Genomic DNA, 12,567 nt, shown 5'->3' with positions numbered 1-12,567 from the left:
CCCCTGCATCGGCAGGTGGACTCTCAACCTCTGCGCCACCAGGGAAGCCCCTTGACTTTTCTTAAATTTAAGGTTCGTTTTATGACCTACCTTGGTGCGTATGATTAAAGAATATGGTCTATCTTGTTGAAGGTCCCATGTTAACTTGAAAAGGATGTATATTCTGCTGTTGTTGGGTGGAGCGTTCTAGAAATGCCATTTCAAATTGGTTGATAATGTTATCAAGGTCTTCTAGTTCTTTGCAGATTTTCTGTCTACTTTTTCCACCAACTGCTGAGAGCATAGTTTGAAGTCTCCAAGTATAATTGTAGATCTGTCACTTTTCCTTCCATCTTTATCAGTTTTTGTTTTGTGCGTCTTGACTGTATATTGTTGGATTGTTTGCTGGTTGTATGCGGTGAGATGCATACACATTCAAGATGGGTAAATTGGCCCTTTTATCGTATACGTCCCTTGCTTTTAATGTCTGCTTTAAAATTTTTATTTATTTATTTATTTTATTTTTGGCTGCGCGCAGGCTTCCTCTAGTTTCGGTGAGCGGGGGCTACTCTTCGTTGCAGTGCGCGGGCTTCTCATTGCAGTGGCTTCTCTTGTTGCGGAGCACGGGCTCTAGGCGCGCGGGCTTCAATAGTTGTGGCACACGGGCTCAGTAGTTGTGGCGCACGGGTTTAGTTGCTCCGTGACGTGTGGGATCTTCCCGAAACAGGGCTCGAACCCGTGTCCCCTGCATTGGCAGGCGGGTTCTTAACCACTGCGCCACCAGGGAAGCCCCCCAGTATATTTTAAATGACTATTTTCTTGGTATATTTCCCCTGTCCTTTTAGTCTTATCTATGTCTTTGTATTTAAAATGGGTGTCTTGCTAATCATGAATTTCCTCAGCTTTTGTTTGCTGGAAAAGCCTTTATTTCTCCTCCATATTCAAATGATATTTTCACTGGGTATAAGCTTCTGGGTGGACAGTCTTTTCCTATCAGCACTTTAAAGACATCCTTTTTTTTTCACAATTAAGTCTGTGATCATTCTTGTCTTTGCCCCTCTGTAAGCCATGTGTCTTTTTCTCCTCAGCTGCCTTCAAGAATTTTCTCTTCATTTTCAAATTTCTGCATTTTGAGTATGACATGTCTGGCTATGTATTTGTGGGAATATTTATTCCGTTTGGTATTTTCTGAGCTTCTTGGAACTGTGATTCGGTGTCTTAAATTTTGGAAAATTATTGGGCCATTCTCTCTCTCTTTCTCTCTCTCTCTCTCTTTTAAGTCAATTGAGGGAATCCCCTGGTGGTCCAGTGGTTAGGACTCTGAGCTTCCAATGCTGGGCCATTCTCTCTCAAAATATCCTTCTGCCCACTTTTCCTTGTCCTTCTGAGATTCCAGTTACACATTTGTTAGATCATTTGATCTTGTCCTATGGCCTTTGGGAGCTCCCAACCCGTCTACAACACCTCTTTAATGCTTGATCATCTTTTTAGGAAAGACAGAACAGGCTTCAGGCTTGTTTTCTGCTTAGAGTTGGATAGGACTGGGGAGGATTTTTATTGTATTTATCTTTTCAGCTGACCTTGACTGGTGGCAGCCTGTAGTGGTGAGTTGTACTTTTCTCTTTAAACACATCCAAGTCTTTTTCTAGAAATGGTCGCATGGAAAGGAAAATGTTCGGTAATACTCGGACATAGACAAAAGGGGGTGGGTGGTCTGTGAGTGGCAGGAGGTTGAGGGGGGCTTTCCTACCTAACCTCCTCCTTTGGCATCTGGGGAAACTGAGGTTCAGAGTGGCCCTGGGCCCTCTGTCCTTGGGACTGGGGGCTGGGAAGTGGGGGAGGTGCTGGGGGGACCCTCACTGGGTCCTGGTCCGGCTCAGCTGCCACTGAGGCTTTGGGCATCCAGCTGGCCTGCAGGGGTCTCAGTTTCCTTGAATGGAGATGTAGCTGATGAGTCAGGCCCCTCGACCGGATGTGGGGGGGGGAGGGGTGCCCAGCAGCCTCACCAGCTCCCCTGTCGCACAGGGCATGGCTGGGTCTCTAGGCCTTTCTTGTTCTGTCTCTCTGTCTGTCTCTCTGTGTCTCTCTTTGTCTCAGCCCCTCTGTTTCTCCCTGGCTCTCCCTGTGAAGTCTCCTTCCCTCTCCCTTCCTGTTTGAAAGCCACCTCCTACATCTGCCTTCCGCCACGGGGCTCTGACCCACTGTCTGAATGGCTGACCCCCACTGCACCTCTGTGGGGGTAACGGTCTCCTACGATCACAAGGTACTGAGGCAAATTATAGTTACGGGGCGGGGGCCTCCATGTGGGTGAACCGCGTCCGCTGGGCTGGGCCCTGCTGGCCTCAGCTGGGCAAGCTGGCCGAGGCGTGGCCCCGCTTGGGGCCACAAGAGCCATGCCCGGCCCCTTGCCCCTCCCCACCCCCCTTGCCAGGCCTGCAGCTTTTGTGCCAAGAGGAAAATGCCTTTGGGGAGAGTCAACAGGAAATGCCAATGTTTGCAAAACCCTGACCCGCTCATTCATTCATTTCAACAAATAGATTACCGAGAGCCTACTCTGTGCCAGGCACTGTTCCGGACACTGTGGCCAAAGCCGTGAAGAAGACAGACAAAAGCTCACATCCCCCCCCCTCCAGCTGGGGGCCACAGACAATCAATAAGTAAAGTGATTAAGGGAAATAAAGCTGGGAGGGGGCTGCATGTGCGTGGTGGCAAGCACTATTAAGCAGGGGGCTGGGCGGGCGCCTTAGGAGGTGTCATCTGAGCTGAGACCCGAAGGAGGCGAGGGTGGAAGCTGGGTAGGTGTTCGGCATCCCCCCCAAATCACAGAAGTGAGTTCTACTTGCTGTGTGTCCCTGGGTTCGTGACTAAACTTCTCGGAGCCTCCGTTTTCCTGTCTGTACTGACCTTACACAGCTTCTGGCGTGTAGTAGGTGGTCAAGAAACAGTTGCTGTTAATAACAGCGATCTGAATAATCAAATCTGATCCACACCCTTGCGCTTGGTCAGGGATCGGTGGAGCCTGTTGTGTGTGGGAGTCCCAGCTAGGGCTCAGACCCAGGTCCTGTCCTCTGGGAGTCCCCAGGCCAGACACAGAAACTGTCAGTCCCGTGTGCTCAGGGTTGGAACCTAGGGCCAGAGGGTGTGGGTTGCACAATGTCTTTCCAACAAGAAAAAGGTGGCTGAGGGACTTCCCTGGTGGTCCAGTGGTTAAGACTCCGCCCTCCCAATGCAGGGGGCCCCGGGTTTGATCCCTGGTCATGGAACTAGATCTCGCTTGCAGCAACGAGAGATCCCGCACGTTGCAACAAAGATCCCGTGTGCAGCAACTAAGACCTGGCTTAGCCAAATAAATAAATAAATAGGTATTAAAATAAAAACAACGGTGGCTGATAGTCCAAGCCTCTCAGGGTGGGAGGTAAGAGCGTGTACGTGTAGCCCAGACAGTGGACAGGGCATGGCTGGGTGTCTCTCTGTCTGTCTCACTCACTCTGTCTCTCCATCTCTGTCTCTCTCTCTTAGTGTCTCTGTTGCTCTTTATCTCCGTCTGACTCTCTCTCTCACCCTCAGGGACAGGTGGGGAATATTGGGCTGGTTTTGAAGGATGCATAGGAGTCCGCAGGTAACGAAAGGAGGAAGGGTGTGCCGGACAGAGGGGACCAAGAGGAAGCCAGGCCCAGTCTCAGTGGGGGCCTGGGGAGCATGGAGGGTGGTAGGCAGGAAAGAGAACCCGTCAGAGCCATGTTTTAGGAAGAATCCGCCAGGTTGGTGGCAGAGCAGAAGGGGCGGGCCTGGGGTAGCCATTCCCAGCATGCCACTGTGCTCACTCCCGATGCCACAGGGGTCAGCTTCGGTCCCCATTCATGTCCAGTCCTACTGCCACCATCTCCCATTCCCTCTGTCCACTCCTAATTGGCAGGCTTAAAGCCCAGTGGAAAACCAGATGCCACACGCTCTCCAGCCAGACCTCGCTGCTGCCACATCAGAGCTCCCAGCAGCTCCTGGCCAGGCCAGGGGGTCCTTCCTGCTGTCCACCTTCAGTCTCTCCTACTGCCAGTGTCGGGCCAGGGCATCAGCCCACACAGAGCAGGGACCAGCCCCTTCTCATCGAGCTTAGGCACACCCTCGGCGCTCCATAAATGCACAACAACCATTAGATGATGAGATCAAAAGAATCCCCCTGGCTGGCTTTTGCTCAGAAATTGGGAGAAGGAAGGAAAGAAGTGAGATGATGATCCCACCCCCTTCTCTGCGCGTCTGCATTTTGTCTCGTCCCCCATCCCCACCCGTACCACGTCCTCAGAGGTCAGCTGACATCTTCAAGACAGGGAGAGTGAAGCCCAGAGAGGCCCAGGGACTGGTCCGAGATCACACAGCCAGGACTCAACAATCCAGGGCCCTCGGATGCCACCCTCTTTGTACACCGAGAGTGCCTCTCCCCACCTCTCAAAACGTACCATCTGCTGTGCCTTGGCTTCAGGGCCCCGCCTGGAGTTAATGAGGCCTCGGGGCCTGGGCACCTCCCCAGCCAGCATCCAAGACAGGAGTGGGTGGGAAGGAGGGAGGGAGGACCGAGGGCCCCCGCTGCACGCACCCCAACTCCCTCCGGCCCCCGAGCTTTTTTCCCTGATGGAGTTGATGGGAAGGCGAATCAGCAGGGGAAGGGGAGGACGAGCCACACGCCTTCCGGGGGTGGGAGGGGGGTATTCCCAATCAGAGGCTCATTCACAAATCCACGTACCGGCCGCTCTCTCTCTCACACACACACACACACACACACACACACACACACACACACACACACTCTCCACGGCCTGCGACGGCCTCCTTGGGCTGTGGGTGGCCACTTGCAAGAGACCGGCCTGGTGTGTTTCAGACCAATGCATCTGCATCCCTCCCCCTCTCTCTCAAGCCTGTGATCTCCAGCTCTGAGAGTCCCCGGCACCTTCTTCCGACTCCCCCAGAGAAAGCCCCTCGCTCGGGGCTATGGAAGTCTGGACCCTGGACCTGCACCCTAGGCGGCCGGCCCAGCCTGTGCTCCTGACCGAGTGAGGCAGCTCGGGCTGCCCTTGCCTCCTTCCAAGAATGGAGGTGCCCGGGCCCCTGGTGTCCAGCAAGCCGGGCGAGACCTCGGTCAAATGGCAGCTCTGCTACGACATGACGGCCAAGATGTGGTGGATGGTGAGTGTGAAGGCACCCACCAGTGCCGGGTGCGCCTCGGGTGGAAGTCTTGGGGGGCAGGAGGGGACAGCGGGGAGCCAAAGGGCTTCTCGCCCCGTTCTCTGGCCTCTCGGATTCGGGGACGCTTGGACATTTGTGAAGGGGGTTCAGACGTGGTTGGCGGCAGCAGTGCCCCATCCCTGGGCATTTGGAAATGGAGGAGAGGTGGTCAGGAGCGAGGAAACCAAGGCCAGACAATGGAGAGAAAGCCATTCCGGAGTCTCCCACCTGGAAGCGTGGCCAGGGCTGCCCAGAGGCGGTTAAGAGTCCGAATGTGCCGGTGTCTGTGGCCAGGAGGGTGCCGAGGCTGGCCGTCCTCTGGGAAGGATTGCAGTATGTTAGCTGGATCTGAAACCTTGCAGTAGCCATGACTCCGTTGCCCCAGGGCCTACGATAGGAAGTTCTGAGTAGAGTGAGGTCTGGGGGCTAGGGACGCTGGGTGGGGGGCTCAGGTTAACAGACAGGAGACGGGAGACTGAGCTGCTGTGGGACTCTGGCCACACCTCTGACCATTTCTGTGCCCCCATTTCTGGGCGCCCTGTAGCATCCACCCTTAAGACTGGGCACCCTTCTGGAAACTTCGAGGGGGATGGCCATGTTCCCTGAGTCGGGACCCAGCTGATGGGAGAGAAGACATTCTGGGGCAAGGCAGGCTGTGGCACCTGGGGGCTGGGTGTTTGCTGTCTGAGGCTCTCCAGCCAGCATGAAGCCACAAGCCTGTGCGCCATTGTCTGCCCCGCCGTCCATCCATCCCTCTGTCCCTCCAGGAGCTGGTCTGCCGCCCGAAGTGGAACTCTGAAATCTTCTACCTACCTATCCAGTTCTAGGTCTGAACCTGGGTGTGCTGTGTGACCTTGGGCCAGTGGCTCGCCCTCTGTGTTCCTCAGGTTCCCCTATCAGGGAAATGGGTTTGGGGCCTAGACGTCTCAGGCTTCTCAGCAAATGTTCTCCGAGGAGAGCTGGGCCTTGGGTGGAAGACCTCCCAGGACCCCTCATTACTGCTGCCCCTGGGGTTCAGGTGACTCAGGTGGGTTGGGTGAAGCAGGAGTTATAGAGTATCAAGGTTTTGGGGTCCATGAGGACAGAGATGTTCCCACATCCCTGAGTAGCGTCGCGCATTGGTTTCATTTTTCATTCCTCATTTAGCCAACATTGATTAAACACCTGCTGTGTCTCCAGTCCTGTTCTCCTGCTGAGGACACAGCAGTGACCCAGACAAAGACCACGGTCCTCTTGGGGCTGATGTTGCAGTGAGGGAGACGGAAAATAAAAGTATCAGTGCACAAAATCGGACTTAATTATGATTGTGGAAGGGGTTCTAAGGAGCTGGGGGCTTTGGGTTAGGCTGGGCAATCTAGGAGGGCTTCACTGAGGAGGTGACATCTTATCTGAGACCTGGCAGATGGATGACAGAATTCATTAGAAGAGAAGGGGGAAGAGCATCCCCAGCAGGCACAGCCCATGCAAAGGTCCTGGGGCAGGATGGGGCCTGGCGTGTTCGAGGAACAGCCAGGAGGCCCGTGTGTCTGGAGCAGAGTGAGCGAGGGGGGGAGAGGGAGGAGGGGAGGGCAGGGAGGGGACACGGGGCAGGGTCGTGCAGACCCGTGTGGGCCATGGGGAGGACTCAGGCTTTTACCCTGAGGGAGGTGGGAATGCTGGAGGGCTGTGGGCAGAGGAGGGGCGGGGCCTGCTTTACATTCTTTAAAGCTCCCTTGGGCTTCTGTGGGGAGAAGGGATAGTCTGAGGCTGACGTGGCAGCTGGTACCAAGGGGAGGCCAGGGCAGCATCCAGGCCAGCCATGATGGGGGCCTGGGGGTGGAGGGAAGTGGGTGGGTTTCTGATGAAGAAAGGCAAGAACCTGATGATTAAATTGGAAGCTCAGATAATGGCGTGATTTGCTTAAAGTCACAGGGCAAGTGGAGGGCAGAGCTGAGAACTGGAGAAGAGGCCTGGGGCTAGAGGTCAGAGGTGAGAGTGATTCCACATCACCTTTCTCCAGGGTCCTGGGAATGTCAAGCAGTCTGTGACAAGGAGAATTGTTCTGTGCAAACTTGAGGTCTTATCAATAGAGGTAGAAGCCCCAGTACAGAGGAGGTTATGGATCCACTAATCAGCTAAGGACAGGTGTCAAACTGCGGTATATCCAGAAGAGGAAAGAAGATGGGGTTCAGCAGCCTGTGGAGAAAGATTGAGAGATTCAGGGCTTCAGCCCTAAAAAGATGCCTGGGCAAATTTGGTTAAAATTTGGTTAAATTCATCACCTTGCTCTGGGCTCAGTCCCAAGCTGGGTCATCTGGGCCCCCCACAGAAGATCAGCCCCAGCCCCACCCACATGGAGCCCCCAACACAAGAGCTGAAACAGCCAGACCCAGCCAGACAGTTCTCAAATGTCCCCAGGTGGGGCTGCCCTTGGGCACAGGAAGCTGATGTGGGAGCTGGGGATGTGGTCTGTGCAACCCCAGAGGGCAGAGCTCAGCCTCCGCAGGGGTCAGTTCAACGTTGGTAAGGACTATCACCCCCCTGGCTGAAAGGTAATGAGGCAACTGTCACAGGAGGCATCCAAGCCCTGCTTGGTGGGAATTCCATCCTTTTAAGTAGAGAGGACCAGGCCATTCTAAAAAGGTCTCCTTATGCTCAGAGCAGCAAAGATCCGTAGGTGAGTGAGGGACCCCCAGGCAGCATTCAAAATGTGGGGCTGGACAGGGAAGTGTGAGTAGGGGCCAAAGATTCCAGCCTCAGCCCCCAAATCCCAGGCAGACTCCCATCTCCTGCAGCCATTGGAGGCACGGCGCCCAGGGTCCATGGGACTTTCAGCACCCTCAGAAATATTTAAATTTATTTATTTATTTATTTATTTTACAACCAGAACAACGCAAAATGTGATAATAATGAATATATAGCAATGCATCTAGCCTGAATTATGTTGACATGTATACCAACGCAAGCAGAAAACATAATATTTAATAATTTTATTGTTTAGGGAGGAAGGCCACATGCATCGGGCCCTCCAAAGTCATAATGCAGCTACATTCATTCAGTGTCTGTTCATTTGTGCAAAGAGCAAATTATCTCACTTCTTGGTGCCTCAGTTTCCTCATCTGTAAAATGGGGGAGGGGTGCGTGAAGAATAAAGCCTCTTCTCCTACAGGGTCTTTGTGGGATAATCCAGTGAGCCAGTGACCATGGAGGTGTCTGGCAAACTGTTAAGGGCTGTGCCCAGGTCAGGAACTGTGTGATACTCACACAGCTAGAGCAGGAGAGATTGTGGTTAGATTCCAGGAGGACTTCCGTGGCCGCTCCACCTATTCAGTGAGTGCCTATTACATGTCAGCTGTGAGCTAGGCTGACCCAGCCCTGCCCTTCTTGGGCTCATGGTCCAGTTGGGGGTTAGGGAGTTAGAGAGACAATGAATAAATGCGTGAGAGAATTCCAAATTGGGAGGAAGTCTGCAAAGACATTAAAGGGGCGGGTAATGGGCCTGAGGAGGAAGCCGGGTGGGCAGGGAAGGCCTCTCTGAGTTGCAGCCTGAGTAATCTCAGGGACCAAAGAACTGGAGGTAGTGAGCACAGCCCGTGCAAAGGTCCTGGGGCAGGACTGGGCCTGGCGTGTTGGAATAACAGCCAGGAGGCCTGTGTGTCTGGAGCAGAGTGAGCAAGGGGGAGAGAGGGAGGAGGGGAGGGCAGGGAGGGGACGGGGTAGGTCGTGCAGGGCCTTGTGGGCTTGTGGGGAGGACTTGGGGTTTTATTCCAGGGGCACTAGGGAGCCCTGGGAGGGCTGTGAGCAGGAGAAGGCCTCCCCCATCTGCCAAGGGGGTCCCTCTGCCCGTCTGTGAGTGCCACCAGCTGCCTCCCCCGCCGTGTGCCCGGCGCTGGGGTAGGATTTGGGGGGCACATAGTCTCCCCAGCCCCCGGCCCGCGCCCGCCCGGCCGCCGCCCACTCTGCCCACATCTGAGGGACCGAGGAGCCGGACAGTCTGCTGCAAACCACGGAATGTTTCCCAGAGCGCCCGGGCCGGGAACGTCAGCGGTGAGGAGGGGAAGGGCGGGGAGCCCCGGAGAAGAAAGTTGGGGAGACACAGAAAGCAGGGCCAGGGAGGGGGGGTGGGCCCAGGCAGCACAGAGGGCTGAAGGGGTCACCATCATGCCCCCCACTTTACAGAGGGAGAAACGGAGGCACAACCAGTACCTGACCGCACCCATCAGCTCCCCACCCCACCCCGGCTCCAGGTCCCAGCACTTTCCTACCTTCTGGAAGTCCTTCCTCTCTTCCATCCTTTCTTCTCCTGGGCAGGCAAACATGGGGTGTTCAGAGCCTCCCCTGGGGGCTCCTGAGGCTGCCCCTCCAAGAGCAGGGTAGAGCTGGGCTGCTGCTCATTCTAGAAGTCAAGAGAAGGAAAAGCCATGGCTCAGAGAGGGACAGTACTTTCCCCAAGGTCACACAGCAAACTACTGTAAATTTGCAGTGCTGAGCCGAGAGCTCAAGATAATAGCCATTTGGAGTCCTCCCAACAAGCCTATGAAGAAGGAACTGCCATGATCACCATCTTACAGATGGGGATACAGGCTCGGAGAGGGACGGTCACTGCATGAGGACGAAGGGATGTGACAGGATAACGCGGTGGTTCAGAGCTTACCCTCAGGACCAGCCTCTGTCTGTCATCCATGAGAGGCTGCTATTTGGGGAGGTCACTTCACTCAGGTAGTGGGTGTCACACCCCAGCCCCACACAAGCTGATGACAGGGTGCTTCGGTCCACCTTCGCCCCTGGTGGCCTTGAGAGGCTCCGAGAGCCCGAGGCCTAGAGCCAAAGACAGGGCGGCGGTGCCTGGTCTTTGGATGGAAACTCAGGGAGCAGGGAGAGGGCCCTGGCCGGGGGCCGGGGTGGGGCTCCCTGGAGGAAGTGGCATTTCAGCCAAGCCTGGGGGGATGCTAAGGCTTTCAGCTCAGAGAGACGGTGGTGAGGGCATTCCTAGCAGAAGGAACTGTGCAGACACAGGTGTGGCGGTGGGAATGTGCTGAGTGTGACAGAGCTAAAGGCAGGAGGAGGTGAGTGAGGTAGCAGAGGGAGGCGAGAGAGAAGTGTGAAGCCAGACCCTGCTGGGAGCTGGGCCTTCCCTCCCGGGCAGCAGGGAGCCATGCTGGGTGAATGAGTAGGGAGGGGCATGGCCAGATCTCGGGCAGCTGTGGGATTGGGAATGGGGGCTGGGAGGAGAGTGAAACGGTGATCCAGATGGTAGAAAAGGAGACCTGAGGATGGATGGGGGAGAGGCCCAAGGGGGAGAATGGGCAGAACGTGAAGACCCACAGGCTGCGGAGAGGGAAAGGGGAGGAGGTGAGGCCGATGCTGCGATCCCAGCCTCAGGGGCGGTGAGCGATGGTGAAATTGTCCCTGAGGTGGGGACACGGGGTGGGGGAGGGGCAGGAAGCTGCTGAGTCTAGGGATCCTAGGGGATGTCCTGGGGGGGGATGCTGAGTAAGGCGTGGAGAAAACCACTGGGGCCTAAGGTAGTGCATGGTACATCTCACGTGATCAGTAACTGCTCATCCATGGGAGGGAGGGACAGAGGGTCAGGGAGGGATAGATAGAAGGATAGAGGGATGGACCAGTGGGTGGGTAGATGGGTGGATGGCTTGTGGATGGATGGGTGGGTGGGTGGGTGGATGGATGGGTGGGTGGATGGGTGGATGGATAGGTGGGTGGGTGGATGGATGGATGGATTGTGGATGGATGGATAGACGGGTGGAGGGATGGGTGGGTGAACATACGGACGATTGGATGGATAAATGGACAGATGGGTGGGTGGAGGCTGAAGACAGAAGTGGCTACCCTGAGTGTGAAGGAAAAAGGGCCCAGCACAGCCTGGTGAGGGCCAGGCCAGTGAGATTTGCGGGGGGGGGGGGGGGGGGGCGCAGAAACCATGTCAGTTGCCCCATAACTCTCTCGCAGTGAGGCCCCCCCAAGTCCTCTCCTCTGTCCTCACTCTCCACAGACAGCTGTGGGGCTAGATACTCCTCTCCACACACACATGGCTCAGCTCTGGGGGGCCCACCGCAGACAAATCAGTGGAAAATTAAAATAGTGTCTGTGTGCTGGTTATTGGCGGCCTCAGCTGGGCCACTTAATGACCCCTTTCTGGGGATTGTTACCAGCTGGAGGTGGCTGGGGGTGGGCATCAGCGCCGAGCCACCCAATCTGAAAGGGAGAGGGAGGGGGTGGTCCCTGGAAACAGTGCTGCCGGGAGAGGGCAAGGGCCATACGGTGGTCGTGATGGGAATCCAGGAAAAAGATGGTGCTGGGCTCTAGGTATGGACCAGCCTGGGCCCCGCATTCTGGTGGGTCCTCCCTCAGGGCCTCTGCCCTGCAATCCCTCCTGCGGGGGTGCCTGGTAGTTTCAGCTCATCTTTTAAGTCTCAGGCCCAATGGCACCACCTCCTGGAAGCCCTCCGCAGACCAGATCAACTCCTCCAATCATTTACTCGCTGCCCTGCTCACCTGTAGGTATAATGTTAAGAGCAAGAACTTCACTTTGCCACTCACCAGCTGTGTGTCCTCGGTAAGTCACATTCTCTCTCTCTGCCTCATTTTCCTCATCTGTAAAACAGGGATGATAATAACCCCTTCCTCATAGAACTGTTGGGAGGATTCAGTGAGCTATTCAGGGCAAACTGGTAATTACTGAACATTTACTATGTGCTGGGCAATCCCATTTTAGGGATGGGTCACTGAGGCCCACAGTTAGATAAACTAACCTGATACCGTCATTGTGTTGTGTGCCTGGACCAGGACAATCCCTTCTGCCCTGATTCCCCAGCTCCCACCCTAGTCTCCACAGTCTGTCCTCCCCATAAGGACCACCAGAGGGTGCAGGTGAGCACCTGAGGCAGGTCCTCCTCCCTCCTCTGCCCACAGCCCTCCAGGGCTCCCACCTCCCTGGGGGTAAAAGCCCAAGTCCTCCCCACCGCCCACAAGGCCCTGCACGACCCGCCCCGTCCCCTCCCTGCCCTCCCCCCTCCCTCTCTCCCCCTCGCTCACTCTGCTCCAGACACACGGGCCTCCTCACTGTTCCTCCAACACACCAGGCACGGTGCTGCCCCAGGGCCTTTGCACGGGCCGTGCCTTCCACCCGAGATGCTGTTCCATATCCTTTGGCCAAACTGGCTTTGTCTCATTCTTCAGTTCTCAGCCCAAATGGCCTTCGGACAGGCCCCCTTCCCAACTAAAGCCGGTCTTTCTGCTGTTCTGTCCTTACCCCTCCCCCATTCTTCTCCTGAATGCAACAAGCACAAGTTGCAATTATATTCTGTGTCATTCTGTATCTCCCACTGGACCACAAATGAGAGTAGGGATTTCTGCCCTGGCCTTCTCTGGGTC

Source organism: Leucopleurus acutus (assembly GCF_964270905.1).
Source record: "Leucopleurus acutus genome assembly, chromosome: 3".
Lineage (NCBI taxonomy): Eukaryota > Metazoa > Chordata > Mammalia > Artiodactyla > Delphinidae > Leucopleurus > Leucopleurus acutus.
The sequence above is the reverse complement of the archived record's forward strand: the minus strand, read 5'-3'. Positions refer to the sequence as shown.